The following is a 21228-nucleotide window of genomic DNA, read 5'->3' as shown; positions in this document are numbered from 1 at the left end:
AATGTTTGTTGGGTGGTGATAGTATGCTTTTCAGTGCTCTGCGATGCTCTGTATACCTTGTTCTGAAATTCCTGCATGTTTGACCCACACATACAGATTGACAACAGCTGCAAGTAAGTTGGTATATACTAGACTGGCTATATTTGTCAATATTGGTGGTGTTTCTTCCAAGTCTGCTTTGTATTGTGTTGTTGGTTCTGTACACTATGTTGAGTGCTTGTTTCTTTAGTATATTACCCACCCTGTGTGTGACTTTGTTGTTGTAAGTCATTATGTGCCATTTGTTGCTTACTGTCTGCTGATTTGTTGTGTATTGCATTGTATTTGTTTGTGCTTGTGTTTCACGGTTATGTGTTGTTTATTTTTGTACTTTGTGGTTTACTTTGTTTACTCTCTTTGCATCATATCCATTCTCTGTGCAATTTGTTTTCTTGTGTACAGTTCTTGTGTGTAATCATGTTTGTTCATGGGTATTTAGTTCAGTCTGTGTAGCAAATATCCGAAGCTGGGTTCTTTGTGAGTTATGGAGGATTGGATTGCTTATGAATAATGGTACTGGTGATAGTGAATTCATGTTTATTTTTTCTCTTGCGTATGGAGAGAACTGCATTAGTGGGTAGATGGAGTTTATGTAGTCATGAAGTTCTTTTATGCGAGGTTGTGGTTCATCTATTGAGCAAATTATGTCATGCACATAGCTGTACCAATATATTATTTTGTAGTGTTTTGGTATTACTATTTTGTCAAAGATTTGTTTTTCTATCTGACTGAGGAAAACGTCAGCTAGGAGGCCACTGATTGGGACTCCATGGTTAGTCCATCTTGCTGAGGTAAAATTTGTTGTAGAATGTAAAGTAGTTTTGCTCTGTGATGAGTCTGAGTATGGCTGATATTTCTTGTATGCTTGTTGTGGGTATATTTCCTTGTAGTTGGAGGTTTCTTTGTATGATGTTGATGGTTTCTTCTGTTGGAATGTGTGTGTACATGGAAATTATGTCAAATGAAGTTAATGTTGCTGTGTTTGGCATGTTTTCATTTCTTATTTTTTCTATGAAGTGACTTGAGTTTTTTAAGACTTCTGCTTCCAGTGCATTTGTATATTGTCTGTAGCAGAGTGTGTGTTTGGATAGGTAATAAGTTGGTGCTTTGGTAAAGTTTATCAATGGACATATAGGTATTCTAGGTTTGTGAACTTTAGGCAATGATTTTAGGATGACCACCTTGGGATTTTTGTGTATCATTCATTGAATCTGTGTTTCTGTAAAAATTGTTTCTATGTTTTCAGGGTTTTCTGTACATTACTTTGGTATTGGTTTGTTGGGTCACTTCTTAATTCTGTGATGTTGTTGCCTGGATTGAATTCTAACATTTTGTCAATGTATTCTTGTTTGTTTATGACTATTATCGAATTACCTGTGTTGGATTTTGTCATTATGACATTTTCTTGTGTTAATTTGTTTTGTAGTTTTCTGTAGGGCTTTTTTTCAGTAGTCCTTGTGTTTTCTTTTATGGTGGTTTCATTCTCTTTGTTTATGTTTATTATTCCCTCAACAACTAGTTTGCTTGTTAGATTTGCACTGAATTCTGGTGTGTTTAGTTTTTCTTGTTGCTTTATGATGTGTTCAGTTTCTGTTACGGTATTTTCTATTGTCCTGTGTGACACCATTGTGTTTGTGTCATGTTTGGGACCCTTTTCAAGTAGGCTGCTTTCTTGTTCAGATAATTTTATGTCTGCTAGATTAATCACTCTTTTGTGAAAGGTGTGTTTGTTGTATTGGTGGTGGGATTGGTAGGTGTCTGTATGGTTTATCAGTTCGATGAGTTTCTTTTTTTGTTGGAGTGTATATTTTCTGCCTATTATGGTATATGTGTATGTTCTAACCCTGTACATTAATTCATAAAAAATGGTAGATACTTTATGTGATTTGCTAGTTCTATATGCAGTCTGCATAGTTCAATATTCAGTGCCTACATTTTGAAAAATTGGAGAAAGTGTAGTGTCAAGTGACCATAGGTCAGGAAATCAGCCTATCCACCTCAAAATTTGAAAGAGAGTATTGCAGTCAACATTGTCAAAAGCTTTCTATAAGTCTACAAATGCTATAAGCATAGATTTGCCTTTGTTTAATCTATCTTCTAAGATAAGTCGTAGGGTCAGTATAGCATCCCATGTTCTAATATTTCTATGGAATCCAAATCGATCAGCAAGTCAGTTGCCTCCTTCTTCTTTCTTCCTTCCATTACCAGAGATTCCTTGTTACAGTTCCTTTCATGCTCATCCTGGGTAGATTTGGGATACCTTCCTCCTCATTGTCTCCTTAATATTCAGGGTAATTATTAGCCTCTATTTCCTTTTTTTAATGCAGAATACTAACTTCATATACTTCAGTTACTGAGTCATCTATTTGCCTGTATTGCCCACTAAGCTTCACATCACCATTTTCACAATTTCCATTACTTCCTTGCTCCAAATCATTATTACTCCTTTGCTTCCAAAAAATGATTACTTCTTTCCTCAATATCACTGATTCTTCTTCAACTCTGTATTTCACTCATAATCATTATGAATTAAATTGCTTTCCAGTCACTAATAATCAAACAATAGTATTATGAAGTTACATTCAGGCTCTAATCCCATTATACAACTCTAGCTTCTAAAACTGATTTTGAAATTTACAATGTTTATTTCAAACCTCACTTCCCTATTAGAGAATTGGTTTGACCCTTGTTCTTCAGGTGCTTTAATTGCTGAAGAAAGGAGGTAATTGTTAGAACTTAAATTTCAGCTTGAGTATGTATGCTATAAATTATTATATCAACTTATCAACAATATTATGAAAATGATGGACTGCTTCTCACCATAAAGATGACGATGTTGAGTTGCAGACAGACATGGCAAAAAAACTGTTACACACTGAGCTTTTGCCAAAAGCCTTCTTCAGAAGGGAAAATACACACACATTCACACAAGCAAGATAACCTCATGCACACACATGACCACTATCTCCAGCCTCTCCAGTCAAACTTATTTTGTTTGACCTTATCCTTTATACCTAATATCTAGAACTATGGTACATTATGCCTGTGTGATGCTAAAGGGTGTTCAGCTCATTCTGTCTGATGTTTATATTGATTTTTCAACAAGATAAAGAACACTTTTGCTATAAGTGTTTATATTTGTCCCTGCTCTCACTCAAGAGGTACTATACAAACCACAACTTTTTACACCCTTCGACAACAACAACAACAATAACAACAATGACAACAACAAACTGTGAATTCTTACACCACCACTCACCACAACAACTCAATGACAACAACAACAACAACAACAACAAACTACTGAACAGTAACTACATGCTTTGACCTAATATAAAAAAATTAACTATCCATGAAGAAAAATTTGTTAGTAGTATTAACATTTCTGTATAGTTATAAGGAAAAATAATATATAAACAAAAACTTAAGTGTGGTATATATGTGGCATCTGTTCTTTTGTACATGTCTGAAAGAACAGACACCATTTTGATCTTGCAGTCACTATATACCAAGACCCAAAGGAATTAAAGACATTATCTGCCAGTGGCCACTGATTTAAATTAATGAAGAAAGTTCAAAATTTGTGCTAGAATGGTGTCCTGCTTACTAGGCAGATGCTCTGACCACTATGCTATTCAGACACAATAGTCATCCCAACTGCATGGACTACCTTAGCATGCCTTGTGTCAAATCCAAATTCTCAACTTATCCCCCCACTATTGATGTAGTGCTCTTTGCCCATTATCCTTGTTACTCATGGGATTTCATTGATTCTCTCAAGGGTTCGAGCTTGGTGTGCATCTGCACTGAAGGGATCATTGGCCATCCTCACCTTAATTATATATATTGACAGAAAAAAATGCAACCCCAAGAAGGAGTTGTGCAACATTAATGAAAGTTAGTAGGTGTGTATCTATGTCTGAAAGATGATGGGTGTTCAAATTTCAAACCATAAGGATGGTGCTAGTAATGCCACTATGAGGATGCAAACCAGGTTTGCTTACAATACACACTGTAACATCCATAAGTGTAAGTTACCTTTGAAGTTGAAAGTGGTGAGTTGATGTTAGTCAAGAATGTCTTTAAGGTGACAAAGATGCAATTATCAGTACCTCACTGAGTTTGAACGACGCCATGCAATAGGGCTATGAGAAGCTGGATGTTCCTTTCACAATATTGCAAGAAGACTTGGCAGGAGTGAAACCACTGCACAAGACTGCTGGCAGCAGTGGTCACAGAAATGTATGGTCTCATAAAGACTTGGCTCTGGATGGCCACATGACACTACCGAAAGGGAAGACCATCATGTTCAACGAATTGCTCTGGAACATTGTGCTGCATCTGCAGCAGCAAAGTGAGCAGCAGTTGGCAACACACTGACACAATGAACTGTTACAAATTGCTTATTTCAAAGACAGCTCTGAGCAGATGCCCTATACTGTGCATTCCACTGACCCCAAACCACCACCTATTCGATTGCCAAGTTCTTGACAACATTATTACCATTGTTTGTGGGCCGATTGGCTTCATATATCAAGAATTCAGCACACTTTATCAGTAAATTGAATGGCATAGTGGTACAGCTAAAGTGTATATATACACTCCTGGAAATGGAAAAAAGAACACATTGACACCGGTGTGTCAGACCCACCATACTTGCTCCGGACACTGCGAGAGGGCTGTACAAGCAATGATCACACGCACGGCACAGTGGACACACCAGGAACCGCGGTGTTGGCTGTTGAATGGCGCTAGCTGCGCAGCATTTGTGCACCACCGCTGTCAGTGTCACCCAGTTTGCCGTGGCATACGGAGCTCCATCGCAGTCTTTAACACTGGTAGCATGCCGCGACAGCGTGGACGTGAACTGTATGTGCAGTTGACGGACTTTGAGCGAGGGCGTATAGTGGGCATGCGGGATGCCGGGTGGACGTACCGCCGAATTGCTCAACACGTGGGGCGTGAGGTCTCCACAGTACATCGATGTTGTCGCCAGTGGTCGGCGGAAGGTGCACGTGCCCGTCGACCTGGGACCGGACCGCAGCGATGCACGGATGCACGCCAAAACCGTAGGATCCTACGCAGTGCCGTAGGGGACCGCACCGCCACTTCCCAGCAAATTAGGGACACTGTTGCTCCTGGGGTATTGGCGAGGACCATTCGCAACCGTCTCCATGAAGCTGGGCTACGGTCCCGCACACCGTTAGGCCGTCTTCCGCTCACGCCCCAACATCGTGCAGCCCGCCTCCAGTGGTGTCGCAACAGGTGTGAATGGAGGGACGAATGGAGACGTGTCGTCTTCAGCGATGAGAGTCGCTTCTGCCTTGGTGCCAATGATGGTTGTATGCGTGTTTGGCGCCGTGCAGGTGAGCGCCACAATCAGGACTGCATACGACCGAGGCACACAGGGCCAACACCCGGCATCATGGTGTGGGGAGCGATCTCCTACACTGGCCGTACACCACTGGTGATCCTCGAGGGGACACTGAATAGTGCACGGTACATCCAAACCATCATCGAACCCATCGTTCTACCATTCCTAGACCGGCAAGGGAACTTGCTGTTCCAACAGGACAATGCATGTCCGCATGTATCCCGTGCCACCCAACGTGCTCTAGAAGGTGTAAGTCAACTACCCTGGCCAGCAAGATCTCCGGATCTGTCCCCCATTGAGCATGTTTGGGACTGGATGAAACGTCGTCTCACGCGGTCTGCACGTCCAGCACGAACGCTGGTCCAACTGAGGCACCAGGTGGAAATGGCATGGCAAGCCGTTCCACAGAACTACATCCAGCATCTCTACGATCGTCTCCATGGGAGAATAGCAGCCTGCATTGCTGCGAAAGGTGGATATACACTGTACTAGTGCCGACATTGTGCATGCTCTGTTGCCTGTGTCTATGTGCCTGTGGTTCTGTCAGTGTGATCATGTGATGTATCTGACCCCAGGAATGTGTCAATAAAGTTTCCTCTTCCTGGGACAATGAATTCACGGTGTTCTTATTTCAATTTCCAGGAGTGTATATATATATATATATATTCATTCCACGTAGGAAAAATATACCTAAAAACAAAGATGATGTGACTTACCAAATGAAAGTGCTGGCAGGTCGACAGACACACAAACGAACACGAACATACACACAAAATTCAAGCTTTTGCAACAAACTGTTGCCTCATCAGGAAAGAGGGAAGGAGAGGGAAAGACGAAAGGATGTGGGTTTTAAGGGCGAGGGTAAGGAGTCATTCCAGTCCCGGGAGCGGAAAGACTTACCTTAGGGGGAAAAAGGGACGGGTATACACTCGCACACACACATATCCATCCACACATATACAGACACAAGCAGACATCAAAGCAGACATCTGCTTGTGTCTGTATATGTGTGGATGGATATGTGTGTGTGTGCGAGTGTATACCCGTCCCTTTTTCCCCCTAAGGTAAGTCTTTCCGCTCCTGGGACTGGAATGACTCCTTACCCTCTCCCTTAAAACCCACATCCTTTCGTCTTTCCCTCTCCTTCCCTCTTTCCTGATGAGGCAACAGTTTGTTGCGAAAGCTTGAATTTTGTGTGTATGTTTGTGTTCGTTTGTGTGTCTGTCGACCTGCCAGCACTTTCATTTGGTAAGTCACATCATCTTTGTTTTTATATGTGTGGATGGATATGTGTGTGTGTGTGCGAGTGTATACCCGTCCTTTTTTCTTCCTAAGGTAAGTCTTTCCGCTCCTGGGACTGGAATGACTCCTTACCCTCTCCCTTAAAACCCACATCCTTTCGTCTTTCCCTCTCCTTCCCTCTTTCCTGATGAGGCAACAGTTTGTTGCGAAAGCTTGAATTTTGTGTGTATGTTTGTGTTCGTTTGTGTGTCTGTCGACCTGCCAGCACTTTCATTTGGTAAGTCACATCATCTTTGTTTTTATATGTGTGGATGGATATGTGTGTGTGTGTGCGAGTGTATACCCGTCCTTTTTTCTTCCTAAGGTAAGTCTTTCCGCTCCTGGGACTGGAATGACTCCTTACCCTCTCCCTTAAAACCCACATCCTTTCGTCTTTCCCTCTCCTTCCCTCTTTCCTGATGAGGCAACAGGGCCGAGGCCGAGGCCCAAACTCTTTGCCTTTACAAATGTCTGCTTGTGTCTGTGTATATGCGGATGGATATGTGTGTGTGTGTGTGTGTGAGTGTATACCTGTCCTTTTTTCCCCCTAAGGTAAGTCTTTCCGCTCCCGGGACTGGAATGACTCCTTACCCTCTCCCTTAAAACCCACATCCTTTCGTCTTTCCCTCTCCTTCCCTCTTTCCTGATGAGGCAACAGTTTGTTGCGAAAGCTTGAATTTTGTGTGTATGTTTGTGTTTGTTTGTGTGTCTGTCGACCTGCCAGCACTTTCATTTGGTAAGTCACATCATCTTTGTTTTCATATGTGTGGATGGATATGTGTGTGTGTGCGAGTGTATACCCGTCCTTTTTTCTTCCTAAGGTAAGTCTTTCCGCTCCCGGGACTGGAATGACTCCTTACCCTCTCCCTTAAAACCCACATCCTTTCGTCTTTCCCTCTCCTTCCCTCTTTCCTGATGAGGCAACAGGGCCGAGGCCGAGGCCCAAACTCTTTGCCTTTACAAATGTCTGCTTGTGTCTGTGTATATGCGGATGGATATGTGTGTGTGTGTGTGAGTGTATACCTGCCCTTTTTTCCCCCTAAGGTAAGTCTTTCCGCTCCCGGGATTGGAATGACTCCTTACCCTCTCCCTTAAAACCCAAATCCTTTCGTCTTTTCCTCTCCTTCCCTCTTTCCTGACGAGGCAACCGTTGGTTGCAAAAGCTAGAATTTGAATTGTTATTATCATCAAAACTAGTGACTCTCATTGTGGACTAAATTGGTGGAAGTACAGAATTGTATTTTTCTCTGATAGATTATTTCAAAACGGTACTGATAACAAACAGCGATATTTGCAGTAAATGTAGGTGCTGATTTGGTTGTGTGTGTTAGTAATTTTTTACAGTTGATGAACTGGTCACCATTCTTAATAGTTGAACTTAGTGAAGATTCAATGTGTGTGTTAATTTTTGAACAAACATCATCCCACATTCATGCACACTATTGGCTTTGTGGTATGGTAATAAAGAATGGTGCTACCAAGGAAGACTCTATGAGAATTGGTCTGTATTGCTTCATAACCTACAGTTCTCTCAGAAAAAATACACATCAGCCTAGGAAAATTTTAAAACTAAAGCTGCTTATCTTACAAAACAGACTAACATCAAAGCAGTAGACCAATCTAACAGTTTAGGTAAAGCATCCTGAAAGTAAACTGACAATTACTGTAAGGCTCCCAAGAAAGTGGCTGCAGAACCATTTTGCATTTGAGGTGTTGGCAATACTGTGAAAAGCCCAAATATTAATAAAACAATGGAAAGTCCAGGTTGGGATGACAACCATATGGAAAAGATAGACTGCTACTCACCACATAGAGGAGATATTGAGGGGCAGACAGGCAAAATGAAAAAGAATGCTAAATATATTTCTACTATATGTTTTCATTGTGCCTGTCTGTGACTTAACACTTTCTTTATCATAAATTTTTCTATTATAAATGTACAAGCAAAGACCTTATGTCACCTCAGAAAAGAATTTCTAGAGGAGATGAGTAGGAAGTATGCAATTTAATATGCTTGCTAAAGAAAAAAAAAAAATATATTCATCTGGATGGGATGTCATCTCCAGTGCAATTATGAAAGTGTGATTAAAAGAAATCTCAAAACCTCTTGCCTTCATAATAGTTGTAGTATTACAGAATGGATGCATCCAGCTGTTCTCTCTAGCCAATCATACTTAAAGGGAAACTCCCCATTGCACCCCCCTTAGATTCGGTGGTAAGATGGCCCAGTGGATAGCCCATCAAAAACTGAACACAGATCAAGCATTAAAACATGAAGAAGCTGTACTGAGCTGTAAAAAAGAAGCTAAATAGAAACACTGAATGGTCCAACCTGAAGATATGGCACAATGAGTGAACTGAATAGCCATGGTGTGTGATGGTTATGTTGTCACGGTGTTTGACAAATTTGTGTCTGTGCTGTGGTGTAACATCCGTTTGCCACAGCAACATGTAAGGAAGGGACCTACATATGTATGTACTTATTATTTGTTATAATTTTTGCATTCCATTTTGGAAGTATTGACTCTTCAATTCATTTGTTGTAACATAGTTCACACCCATTTATTTGTTGCTTTCATTTCTGTGAGAGGACTATGTGGTGTCTCACCTGCTCTTACCATTCATCACATTTACTGGCGACAGTGATATACAGTTACCCCATGACTCATATTCTATAATGAATGTATAGTATGAAAATCGTCAAGACTTCAGAAAGACAACAGACATATCAATGGCTGGACAGAAAACTTATAATTCTGTAGGGGGAAAAACAAAAACAAAAGTGGGCCATGAGGGAAATTTGAACTCGAATCTTTTGCTTTGCAGTCCAATAACACGTGACACGTGACCACACAACCACAACACTGTGGTTCTTACAATTTGCTCGATGTTGCACATATTAGGCTTTGACCATACATGTTTCTATTTTGCTTCTTTTATCACAGTACAGTTCAACTTCTTCCTGTTTTCACACTTGATCTGTGTTCAGTTTTTGACAGTCCATTTTACAATAAATCTGAGAGGGGTGTGATTGGGACTTTCCGTTTTTAGTGTGAGTCTCAGGCTAAGATGACTTACGCTTTGGCAATATTTTACTAGCTTCTGGATTTATCCATCAGGGCAGCCATAGTGATAATGTCTAAGAAGGCTTGAATAAACTCATTCCATTTCTTGTCTGATCCTTTCACCTGACACACAGAATCCCACTTCTCGTCTGCTACAAAGATTTCTACATTGGCCAGTGTTGTTCTGCTGATTATTACTAGATTCAAACAGTTAATAACACAATACTGTCAAGTTCACTTTTTGGTTCATTCAAACTATTTTTTTAAACACACAGTGTACAACTTTAAGTCAATAGCTTAAGCAACCACGCAGTATAGAATAACACAGGTAACAGCTTATATAGGGTCTAAGCAGCCTAGCAAATTTTGATAAGTGGCAATTCACAACAAAACATTTAGTTAAATAATGTGTCTTTGACTGTGATGCTCACTTTAGCTAAACATTTCAACTAGTGAACTGACATTCAAATTGACACAGAAGTTTATGTAAGACCAACTGACTATCGTATTACTTTGTATGCTGAATGAAGGATGACTCAGTACTGGGTGCAGCTAACTATGAGCTATATAATTACATAATGAACTACATAGTTTCTGAGGGAGAACATTTATTGAGGAAAAATTAATTGAATCCTGAGGCCAACACATTGATTATTCTGGTCTGTTCTTTTACAACAGAACTATACATCCCTGCTTGTTCTGTGTTTGTGTGCCTATTCTTCTCACTTATGAGATTCCATATGTTTTTTTTTTACTATTTTAGACTTGTATTTTTAATGCATAATAGGCTACATGCCTTGGTTTTTTAAAAGTTTTGCAGCAGCCTTAAAAGTGTTTGAGAAATAAGATTAAGAATGAAATGTGTATCTCATCCACTGTATCTTCTTGGTATAGTTCCTTTCCTTGTTTTTGTTGTAAATTACTTTTAAGCATACTACTAGTCAGTAGTCATTGTCCTAGTATGAGTACTTTGTTTGTGATCATTGGCTGTTTTCCTGCTGGATAGATTTAAGTTTGTCATTTGATCATTGTGATTAGACAGGCTATTAGTACAGACTGTGTTTTTACTTCGCTAGAACAATTAGAGTCCAGTAACAGATTGTCAATAATGACCATCTACTCTTGTTGGGATTGAAATCATAGGCAGTAAGTTGAAAGTTAACAACAATGATTCCAGTTGTTCATGATTGCTATTATTTGAAAGAAAAGTAATGTTAAAAGCTTCACATACTGCAGTCTGGCTGCTGGCTCTATAATGTTTTATAAAAAAACTATTTCTAGTGTGGAAAGGAATTTTGGTGCATTTCTGCTGGTGCCTTGTAGATTGTTTTTAGGTAGTGTTCAGCTAAGCAGATCATAACAGCAGTTGTGCATTTATGTCTCCTGTTTCTTGAAGAGAAAGCAGTAGTACCTCTATTTTATTAAATAGACTTCTTATATTCTGATGATGTGTTTTTCCTTTCAAATTATTGACAGATTCCTTACTTTTCCATTTCACATTGGGTAAATTATTATCAAAAACTCTCACATTTACTATGTACATAGCTTTGTTCTTCACATTACAAACAGGTCTTCTTTGATTGTAGATGGTTACTGGGACTGGTCAGGTTCTGTTATGCTTGTATGCAATGCTTTTGGTAATAAGTTGTGCAAGTAGGCTTTTCCTGCTGAATGTACAAGTAGATGACAGCTGTGGTGATTGTGATGTTGCTGATTTAGTGGCAATGCATGAATCACTTTCATGTGTTAACAGCTTGCTGGCCACAATGACCTTTGAAGCTCAACATTCACATGACAACAGTATTCAAAATTGGGGTGAGCATTAGATTCAATGGTGCATTACATTTGAGTACCAAGTTGAATCCTTCATTCCCCAGCAATGTCACTGAAATTTAGGTATTGCTCCTTATGTCAAAGTGCATTGTTGTAATTCTCAACTTTGTTACATTATTGTTACCCTATTAATGTGTAGTACTTTTGCATTAGATAGTCATAAAATGTGAGGCAAGTGGGCAAGAACTTCAAGTGATGCTACTTTCAAGCATAAAGTAATTCTTTATGCTGAAAATTATGGCAATAGGAGGGCAGGATGAGAGTTCAGTGTAGCTGAGAGTAACATTCACGTACAAAAGAAACAGAAATTAGCATTACTTGCAGTTGCCGCTATTAGAAAGAAATTCACTGGCTCTTGCAAAGGAAGACATCCTGACATTGATGTAAAAGTTTTGGAATTCGTCCATAAGAGGAGGAAGAATGAGCAACCTGTGACTAGTGACATAAAAACAGGAGATGTGGCTGCAGTGCTTAATATAATGAGGCAAGAATTTAAGGCTAGTTGTGGATAGGTTGATCAATTTATGAAATAGTGAGCTTATCTCTATGACATCATACAACAGTATGCCAAAAGCTTCCACAGGATTTTGAGAAAAAACTTCAAGAATTTCAGTGGTATGTTATCCTGTATCAGAAGTAGAAGAATTTGTCAATGGGCCAAACAGGCAATGCTGATGAAATGCCAGTCTGTTTGATACTCTATGTAACTCCACAACTAATGAGAAGAGGACAAAGAAGTTACCATTAGAAAACCAGTGTGTGGAAAACAATGCATAACTGTAATGTTGTCCCTCACAGTGGATTAGATGGGCTCAAATTTTGCCCTTTCTTAATCTTCAAGTGGAAAACAAGCTACCATCAATGATTTCTCTTGATGCATTTCATGTTCATCTCACTGATAAAACAAAAAAGGAAATCCACAGTCCATCCATTGTCATCATTGTTATTCCTGGAAGAATGACTTCTGTGTTAAAACCCCTGGATGATAGTAAAAACAAACCTTCCAAAGGTTACATTAAGGAACAATATGAAAAATGATTTTGAAAAACAAAGCGATTTTGTGAACTGACTCTAAGAGGAAAAATTAAGTGTGCTGCACACCACATTACAGCACATTGGGGTTTGGCTGCCTGGAAAAGCATCGAAGCACCGATGATCATAAAATCATTCAAGATATGGTGTATTTCAAATACTCTGAACAACAGTGAAGATGATGTGCTCTGGAATGACAGTGAAGATTATGGGGTACAATGCAATGAGTCTGTTTATGGTGTAGACTTCTCCAAGGAAGGAGTAATGATGAATCAGTGAATAATCATGAGTAATGCCTGTAATTTATGGTATGTTTGTTTGAATGTCATGTAGGTAATCAAGTTAGCTGTTCTTTTAACAAAGAGCTTTGTTACATTTGTTTAATTCATCCCAGAAGATTATGTCATAGTGAATAACTGATTCAAAGTACAGTGATAGACCATGTTTAGGCACCTGTGTTTGTGTCACCAAACCAAACACATTTGCAAAAGCTAAAATATTCAATTTAATGGCTATGTAGTATATGTGTCCCTTCAAATTTAAATTTTTGCCAAGATTTAGTCTTAAAAACTTAACATGCTTTGTTTCTGTGATCTCCTGGTCATTGAAAGCCACATATCTCAATTCTAATGTTACAGTGGCAACCACATCATTTGAGTTATTGTTACTTTCAGTTTTATTCCAAGATACAAATTTTTAAAAATGTTTCGACACTCTCTGGAATTTTTTGTCACTTTTCATTTGGTTACAACTTATGTATCACCTGCAAATAATAAATAGTAGGTCATTTACACATAGTATGAACAAATAGGGACCCAATACTGAACTCTGTGCATCTCCATGGGAAACTGTTTCCAGTCAGAGTAGTAACAGTGAATTATTATTAAAAAAGAAATGTGATGAAACAGTAAGGTTGAATATTGTCTAGTGTTCTTTCTTAAGTACTCCAGAAGTGCCTTACCTTTACTAAGTTGCTGCAGTTGGTGTTATTTGTGGCTGTTTGGAAGTTTACTATTGTGTAGGTTCTGTTATGAGACCTAAACCATAATGAGTAAACCCTTCAGTTGGGTGAAATGTATTCTAAATTGCTGCATTATCAATGAATAATAGGTTGCTTACAAATAAGTCCTCACAATAGTGTTTAGAACTGAATTACGAAATGGTTTAAATTTTCCCGTCAGCCCTGGTACGTAGATGGATGCCCAGGTTTGTTTCACTGAAAGCAACTTTGAGAAGTAACGCGAAGAATATTTCAAAAAAGGTTGGGCCTACACACAGCCTTGATGAACACCTCCTAGCACATTCTCAAGATGACCTTCAAAATCTTATAGGCAATTTTGTTCCTGCCTCCAAGCTCTTTTCCATGTCTGTGAAGACTTTGCTTATGGTGCAAAGGTACACAGATATGCCTCTCATGAGATTAGATGGCTCCTAAGTGGCAAACACTTTTGGGAAGTTCTGCACGAGAAGAGAATACCTCCAAATTTTTTATTCTGTTCTCAGAACTTGTTGAGGTATTACATGTCATGCATATTACTTGGCCAACTTTACTGCTTTGAGGATGCAAGTTGCAACCCTCTGCCACGAGAGGGCTCTGAATTGTAGCATGTAACATGGCAGTGTATAAAGTAACTATGTCAGTGTATGAGAAACCCCCAAAAAACTGGAAACATGAATTCAGAGAGTTTGTCCAAGCATAGAGAACCCTGTTCTTCAGCACAACAATGCCAGACCTCAACCAAATGCTGCAACATCTGCAACAATTGACACCTTGGTTTCACTGTCATCAATCACCCTCTGTACCATCCCAACTTGGCCCCATCTCACTTTCATCTGTTTCCAAAACTTAAAGAACACATTCAGTGACTTAACTTTGATGGTGATAAAGCCTTAGAAGCAGAGGTGAGGTTGTGACTCTGTCAACAAAGTCTAACATTCTACAATGATGGTATCAACAAACTGGTCCCTGCTTGGGAGAAATACGTTCATTGTAGGATGACAATGGTGAGAAATAAATATGTAGACATGAAGAATAAAGATTTAGAATGTTAATAAAGTATTTTTTTTAAAAAAAAAGCTTTTAAGAGGTTTCACATAAAAAAATTGGAGGCATTATTTTTCATCATGCCCTCGTAGATTTGCCTTTCTTCAGTCTGTCTTCTAACATTAAGTCATAGGGTTAGTACTTCCTTGCATGTTGCTACATTTCTTCCAAAGCCAAACACACCATCCTGGAGTCAGCTTCTACCAGTTTCTCCATTCTTCTGTAAATAATTTGAGACAGTATTTTACAATCAAATTTTATTAAACTGATAATTCAGTAATATTCACACCAGTCAGCACCTGCCTTCTTTGCAATATTCACCTTACAGTCTGAGGATATTCAGCTTGTTTCATATATCTTGCATACAATGTGAAATAATTTTATCATTGGTGGCTTTCCCAAGGATCTCAATGATTCTGAGGAAATATTATCTATTCCTTGGGTCTTGTATCAACTTAGGTGTTTCAGTGCTTTGTCTAATTTATCTCGCAGTATCACATCTCCCATCTCATCGTATCAACTTAGGTGTTTCAGTGCTTTGTCTAATTTATCTCGCAGTATCACATCTCCCATCTCATCTTCTCCTTCTATAATACTCCCTTCAAGCTAATTTCCTTTCTACATATTCCTCCCATGTTTCAGCATTCCTTTCTTTGCATAGTACTGCCTTGTCATCTGAGCTACTGATAATCATACAGCTGATCTCTTTTTTCTCCAAAGGTCTCCAATTTTCCTGTACATGGCATGTATCTTTCCCCTAATACAATTGCTTCTATGGCCTCTAGCCATATCCACTTAGACAATTTGCAGGTTCTGTCAACAACTACAGCAGAACAAGGCCACAGACCAGAAGAAGAGACTACTATATAAAATATATGGCTTGATAATACAACAAAATCAAGCATAGATAAGAATCAATAAATAAGAATTCTCAATCCAATATATATATAAAATAACTACATGTAGTAGGTCACTGTACATCAGCATTGTCACATAAAATATAGTAGCAAATGCAATAAAAGGAGTAGAAAATGCCAACTATGCAGGCATTGATGATGTCCCTACATCTTAATGAAGAATGCTGTAAACTTAGTTGAACTACCTTAGACTGATGTGATTGTTCACTCCAAGTATGTACTTTCTCTGATGAAGCTATTTAAAATGCCTTAAGATAAATCCCATTTATAAAAAAATGTGGGAGAGGCAATGTACAATTTCTTATTGCATTTTCAAAATATTTATGTATGGTAAACTTATGAAATTTATAAAAAATAAAATAAAATAAAATGCTATGCAATGAATAACACAAATTATGAACTGAATTGTGAATCTGAAATGTAGCAAGTGGTATAACTCCATTTGTTACTACTCTACTCCTAGATCAGTTTTTTTTCTCTTTCCCCTCATATACTGATAGTGGATGTGCCAAATTTATATAAAATATCAAAATTATTAGTATATCAGTATCTTATGAAGAATTACATGGTCCAGTCACATTGAAATGACACCAAGTGAGTTGGTGGACTGGTTAGCACATTGGAGTCGCATTTGGGAGGGCCGTCCTGATTTAGGTTTTCCATGATTTCCCTAAATTGCTTTAGGCAAATGCCAGGATGGATCCTTTGAAAGGGCATGGGTTACTTCCTTTCCCACCCTTCCCCAGTCCGATGGGACCAATGACCTCGCTGTTTGGTCCCCTCCCCCAAATCAACCAATGAAGCAATTGAAATGAGCTTTACTTTCAGTTAAATATTCCTTGATGTGGCATTCTGTCTTAGCTTTTGTGTGTAAAAGATACACTTCCAAGAAATGTGTACAATCATCAAGACACATTCAATAATATTCTTCACTGAGAGAAACTGGTAGGCTTTTTGGTTTACCTTGTCATCAGTGTGAATAATCATGAGAGGTCTTTCTGCTCTGTGCCATACAGTGTTAAATGGCTTTCTTAGATGCTTTGCCACAATACAAGTTTAACAACATAGCATGTCCTCTTCTGATACAATTTTATCCATAACATCACACGGTTCTGGTTGTTTCTTCAGATAACTGAAATTCAGATGTCCTAGATTTTTATGCCACTGAATGGTTTACTACTTCAGTGTCATTAGTGCTTCCTTTTCACAATCACTCAACTTCATGTAAAAACCACCTTCATCTTTCACAATCTTGACTTTTTTCTTGTCAAATATTGCCACTCCCCGTTTTTACTAATGAAATTTACTGACAATAAATTTCTCAACAGTTCAGGGACATGTGACACATTCATCAACAACACCTGTTGTTATTCAACTTCACCAAACAATTAAAACACACGAAATTTCCATTTTCAATCTTAATTTTTATACTTTCATGGCTCTTCACGTTTGACATTATTTTCCTCTTATTTTCTCATTACTTCTTATGTCTACAAGAAACTTGGTGCCTATTTTATCAGTCTTCTTTTCTTACTTTTCTGTCACAAGTACATCTAAAAGAAAAACTATCTTGGCTGCTTTCTTCATCTTCTCATGTTTCTCTTTTTGATAACCTTTTTTGAGCTTGGTGATTTGTGTTTCTTCAGCACTTATGCAGAAGCAGTTTATTTATTGCCCCAAAACTATTCCAGATGATGTTTAAAGCAGGTAGAACACTGCTTTTTGTTCTTGTTATCACTAAATTTCTTGTTACACTCTACTCAAACAGTGACATTTGCCTTCACATTCAAAGCATTTCACTGATTTCTTCACTTTATTTTTTTCAGATTCAAGAATTGATATCAGATTTTCCAGTATTTTCTCCTCCTTAGTAATAGAATCCCTAGCATTTCAAAACCGCTAATATTCATCAGTCAGATTTGTTGTCATTGCAATTAATGGTGTTTTGTCAATATTCTGCCCCAAGCAGTTCTGTCTGAATGCTCGGGTCTGCACTTTAGCAATATTGAACATCACATCTAGATTTCTGTCCTACTCAAAGTTGTAGAATTCTCCAAAAACTGAGTCTTCTGTTGATCAGTATTCTTCTGATATATCTTCATAAGAGTATCACATTTTTCTTTACACATTTCAAAGGTAAGGACACATGTTTTAACATTAAAATCTATAAATGATAATTAATTGAAACCCTCAGCTGCCGATAGGTGTTGTTGATATACCTTGATGGGGACAGTTCCTGCAGTCACACTATTCATCTGTGTCCTCAGTGGCTCAGATGGATAGAGCGTCTGCCATGTAAGCAGGAGATCCTGGGTTTGAGTCCTGGTCAGGGCACACATTTTCAGCTGTCCCCATGGAGATATATCAACAACATCTGTCAACAGCTGAGGGTATCAATTAATTATCATTTATTCTAGAGAAGCTGCATGGTCATCAATGGTACCTGCTCTTTCGAGAACAGTTACTATCTTCATAAATATCTATGGTTCTTAAAATGTAGTATTTTGCATGTGCATCTCTCCATTACCACTCAGATTTGTTTATGTTTTCAGGTTTCTGATACTTCCAATAATGTATCTACCAAAGTTCTTTGCTATGAACAATACATTTACTGCCATTTCCATAATGGAACATTTGCAGCATCTTTTAATTTCAACACACTGTTTAATGCTAAATCTTCTGATGAAGAAGCCATATTTCAACATGTGATACCCAAATCTTCTTACAGATAAAGCACAGTCTTTTTACACTTGCAGATTTCCACTTCTTCAACTTCCCCAGGTTTCTAGGATCACTGGGCCCATAAACTGTCAAGACACTCATGGGACACTACACAGGATTTCTTTTTTTCTTTTTTTTTTTTTTTTTTAATTAGAAGAATACATTAAAGCACAAGACTATAAGAAACAAAGATGTCATTTATTATACAAATAGCAACCAACTCATATTGCCAATTTATTACAGAAACAATGCACTATTACCAACTGTAGTCTTACTTTAAAAGGCATATATTGTTTTTGTGTACCTTCCTCTTTTTTAAATCTCAAGAGGCCAGCAGACTGCAAAAAATCTATGATATTCATGATTAACATCACAGACAACAGAAAAACTTCAGTTTGGCACACATCAACAGATGCATGTGCCAAAAAGATTCTTTCTGCATTGGTATTCATTTTTATAACAAATTTCTTGAATACATAAAAACACATACTGAGGTTAAAACTGTTGGAAAATATTTGATATCAGATTTACAGCATCACTGTTTTTACTCCATTGAAGAATATGAATAATATGAATTAACAAAAATTATCAGTTTTTTTTTAAATATCATGTAATAATGTAAATGTAATTGTGTGAGCTTTTTTAATTGAGCAGCAAAGCAACTGTTGATGGCTGAAGTTGAGAGGATATGAAATGTAGACTGACAATAGCAAGAAAAGTATTTTTAAAGAAGAAAAATCTGTTAACATTGAATATAGATTTATGTGTTAAGAAGTCTTTTCTGAACATGTTTGCATGGGTTGTAGCCATGTATGGAAGTGAAACATGGATAATTAACAGTTTAGGCAAGAAGAGAATAGAAGCTTTTGAAATGTGGTGCCAGAGAAAAATACTGAAGATTAGATAGGTAGATCATGTAATTAATGAAGAGGTAGTTAATAAAATTTGAGTGACAAGAAATTTGTGGCAAAACTTGACCAAAAGGCGTGATTGGTTGATAAGCCACATTCTGAAACAGCAAGGAATCGCCAATTTTGCACTGTTGGAAAGTGTGGGGGTAAAAATTGTAGAGGGAACACAAGAGATGACTACATTAAGCAGGCTCAGAAGGATGTAAGTTGCTGTAGTTAGTCACAGATGGAGAGGCTTGCTTAGGATATATTAGCATGGGGATCTGCATCAAACCAGTCTTCAGACTGTAGACCACAATAACAACAACATCAATGTAATTGGACAGATAAAAAAAATATACTCATCAAGTAGCAACAGGAGAAGACACAAATAAAGTATTGAAATTTGCAAGCTTTTGGAGCCAGTAGCTCCTTCTGGGACTTGTGAGTTTTAGGAAATGGGGTAAGTTCAGGACAGTCACCCAGAACTCCAAATCAGGAGGGATTTACTGAGGAGGATAAGGAGGGAAGACTAATTGTTAGGGACTGCACAAGACAAGAGCTGGAAACATGAGAGCTTAAAGGAGGAAGGCAGTATAATACACAAGAGAGAGATTACTTACAAAACATCATGCATGAGTTAATGAGAGCAGAAAGGTAACTGCATTTTATATGATAGAGGTGTGGGGTGGGCAAAAATAAACAGGCCAAAAAATAAAAGATATAGAAGACTAAAAAGGAGTGAAGAGAGGAATAGTTACCAAAAATAAATGCTGGGACTGAAGAAATTAACATAAATTAAGGCCCGTTGGGTGGTGAGAACCAACACCAGTTCCCACCTACAAAGTTCTGAGAAACTGGTATCTGGAGGAAGAATCCAGATGACATGTAAGGTGAAGCAGGCACCAAGATCATGACTCATGTTGTAGAACGTGCTCCACAATAGTGTATTGTGTGTTGCCAGTACACATTCTCTGTCTGTGCTGTGCATGGTGTTTTGTAAGTAATCTCTGTCTTGTGTATTACCACATCTTTGACTTTTAACATCACAGATTTTCAAATCTTGTGTATTGCAGTCACCAACCGTCTTTCCTTCTCATACTGCTCAACAAGTCTCTGCTGACCTAGTTTTCTGGGAAATTGTCCTGAACTCTCCTTATTTCCTAAAAATCACCAGTCCTTTTCCTTTACCACTCTTACTTCTGCTTTAACCACTCAGAAGAAGGAGCCACTGGCTCTGAAAGCTTGCAGATTTCAATACCTTTATATGTGTTTTCTCCTGCTGTCATTTGGTGAGTAGATTTTTATCTGTCATATTACATTATAACAATATGAATCATGTTACATGACTTTTTACATGTATGAAGTGTATTATATAAATGGAAATGGTTTGTGATTGAAATATGTATGCATAGAAATGTAAGTTATGCACTGTTTTATCATACCACTTAGCCCAATATCTCATGCATAAGCTTTTTTTGTACACTCGAGGATCAATAATAATGCAGTACAATGTAATACAGACTCAATTTGTAGATTTCTGAATGCCTTTTTGCCAATTTCATTCACTGATTGTTTTATGTTTTCTCCTTTCATCAATGAAATTCAGTGTCTCCTGAGTTATCTGAGGATTTCTACTTGCTCTTGTCTTTTCGCCTATTCTGTGCTACCTTCACTATTGCATCTCTCAAACCTATCCATGCACCCTGCATTGAATTCTTTACCCCTGCTTTAGTCAATCATTTCCTAATACCCTATCTGAAACTCTCAACAAACTCTGATTTTTTAAATTTATATACATCCCATCTCCTCGGCAGGAGGAACAAGACTTCTGGTCAAGTGACTACAGGGTTATAAATACAAAATCAAATAGGGGTAATGCAGGAGTCGGTTTAATAATGAATAAAAAAATAGGAATGCGGGTAAGCTACTAAAAACCGCATAGTGAACGCATTATTGTGGCCAAGATAGACACGAAGCCCACGCCTACTACAATAGTACAAGTTTATATCCCAACTAGCTGTGCAGATGA

Source organism: Schistocerca cancellata, chromosome 9 (genome assembly GCF_023864275.1).
Source record: "Schistocerca cancellata isolate TAMUIC-IGC-003103 chromosome 9, iqSchCanc2.1, whole genome shotgun sequence".
NCBI classification, from domain to species: domain Eukaryota; kingdom Metazoa; phylum Arthropoda; class Insecta; order Orthoptera; family Acrididae; genus Schistocerca; species Schistocerca cancellata.
Note: the sequence above shows the minus strand (reverse complement) of the source record.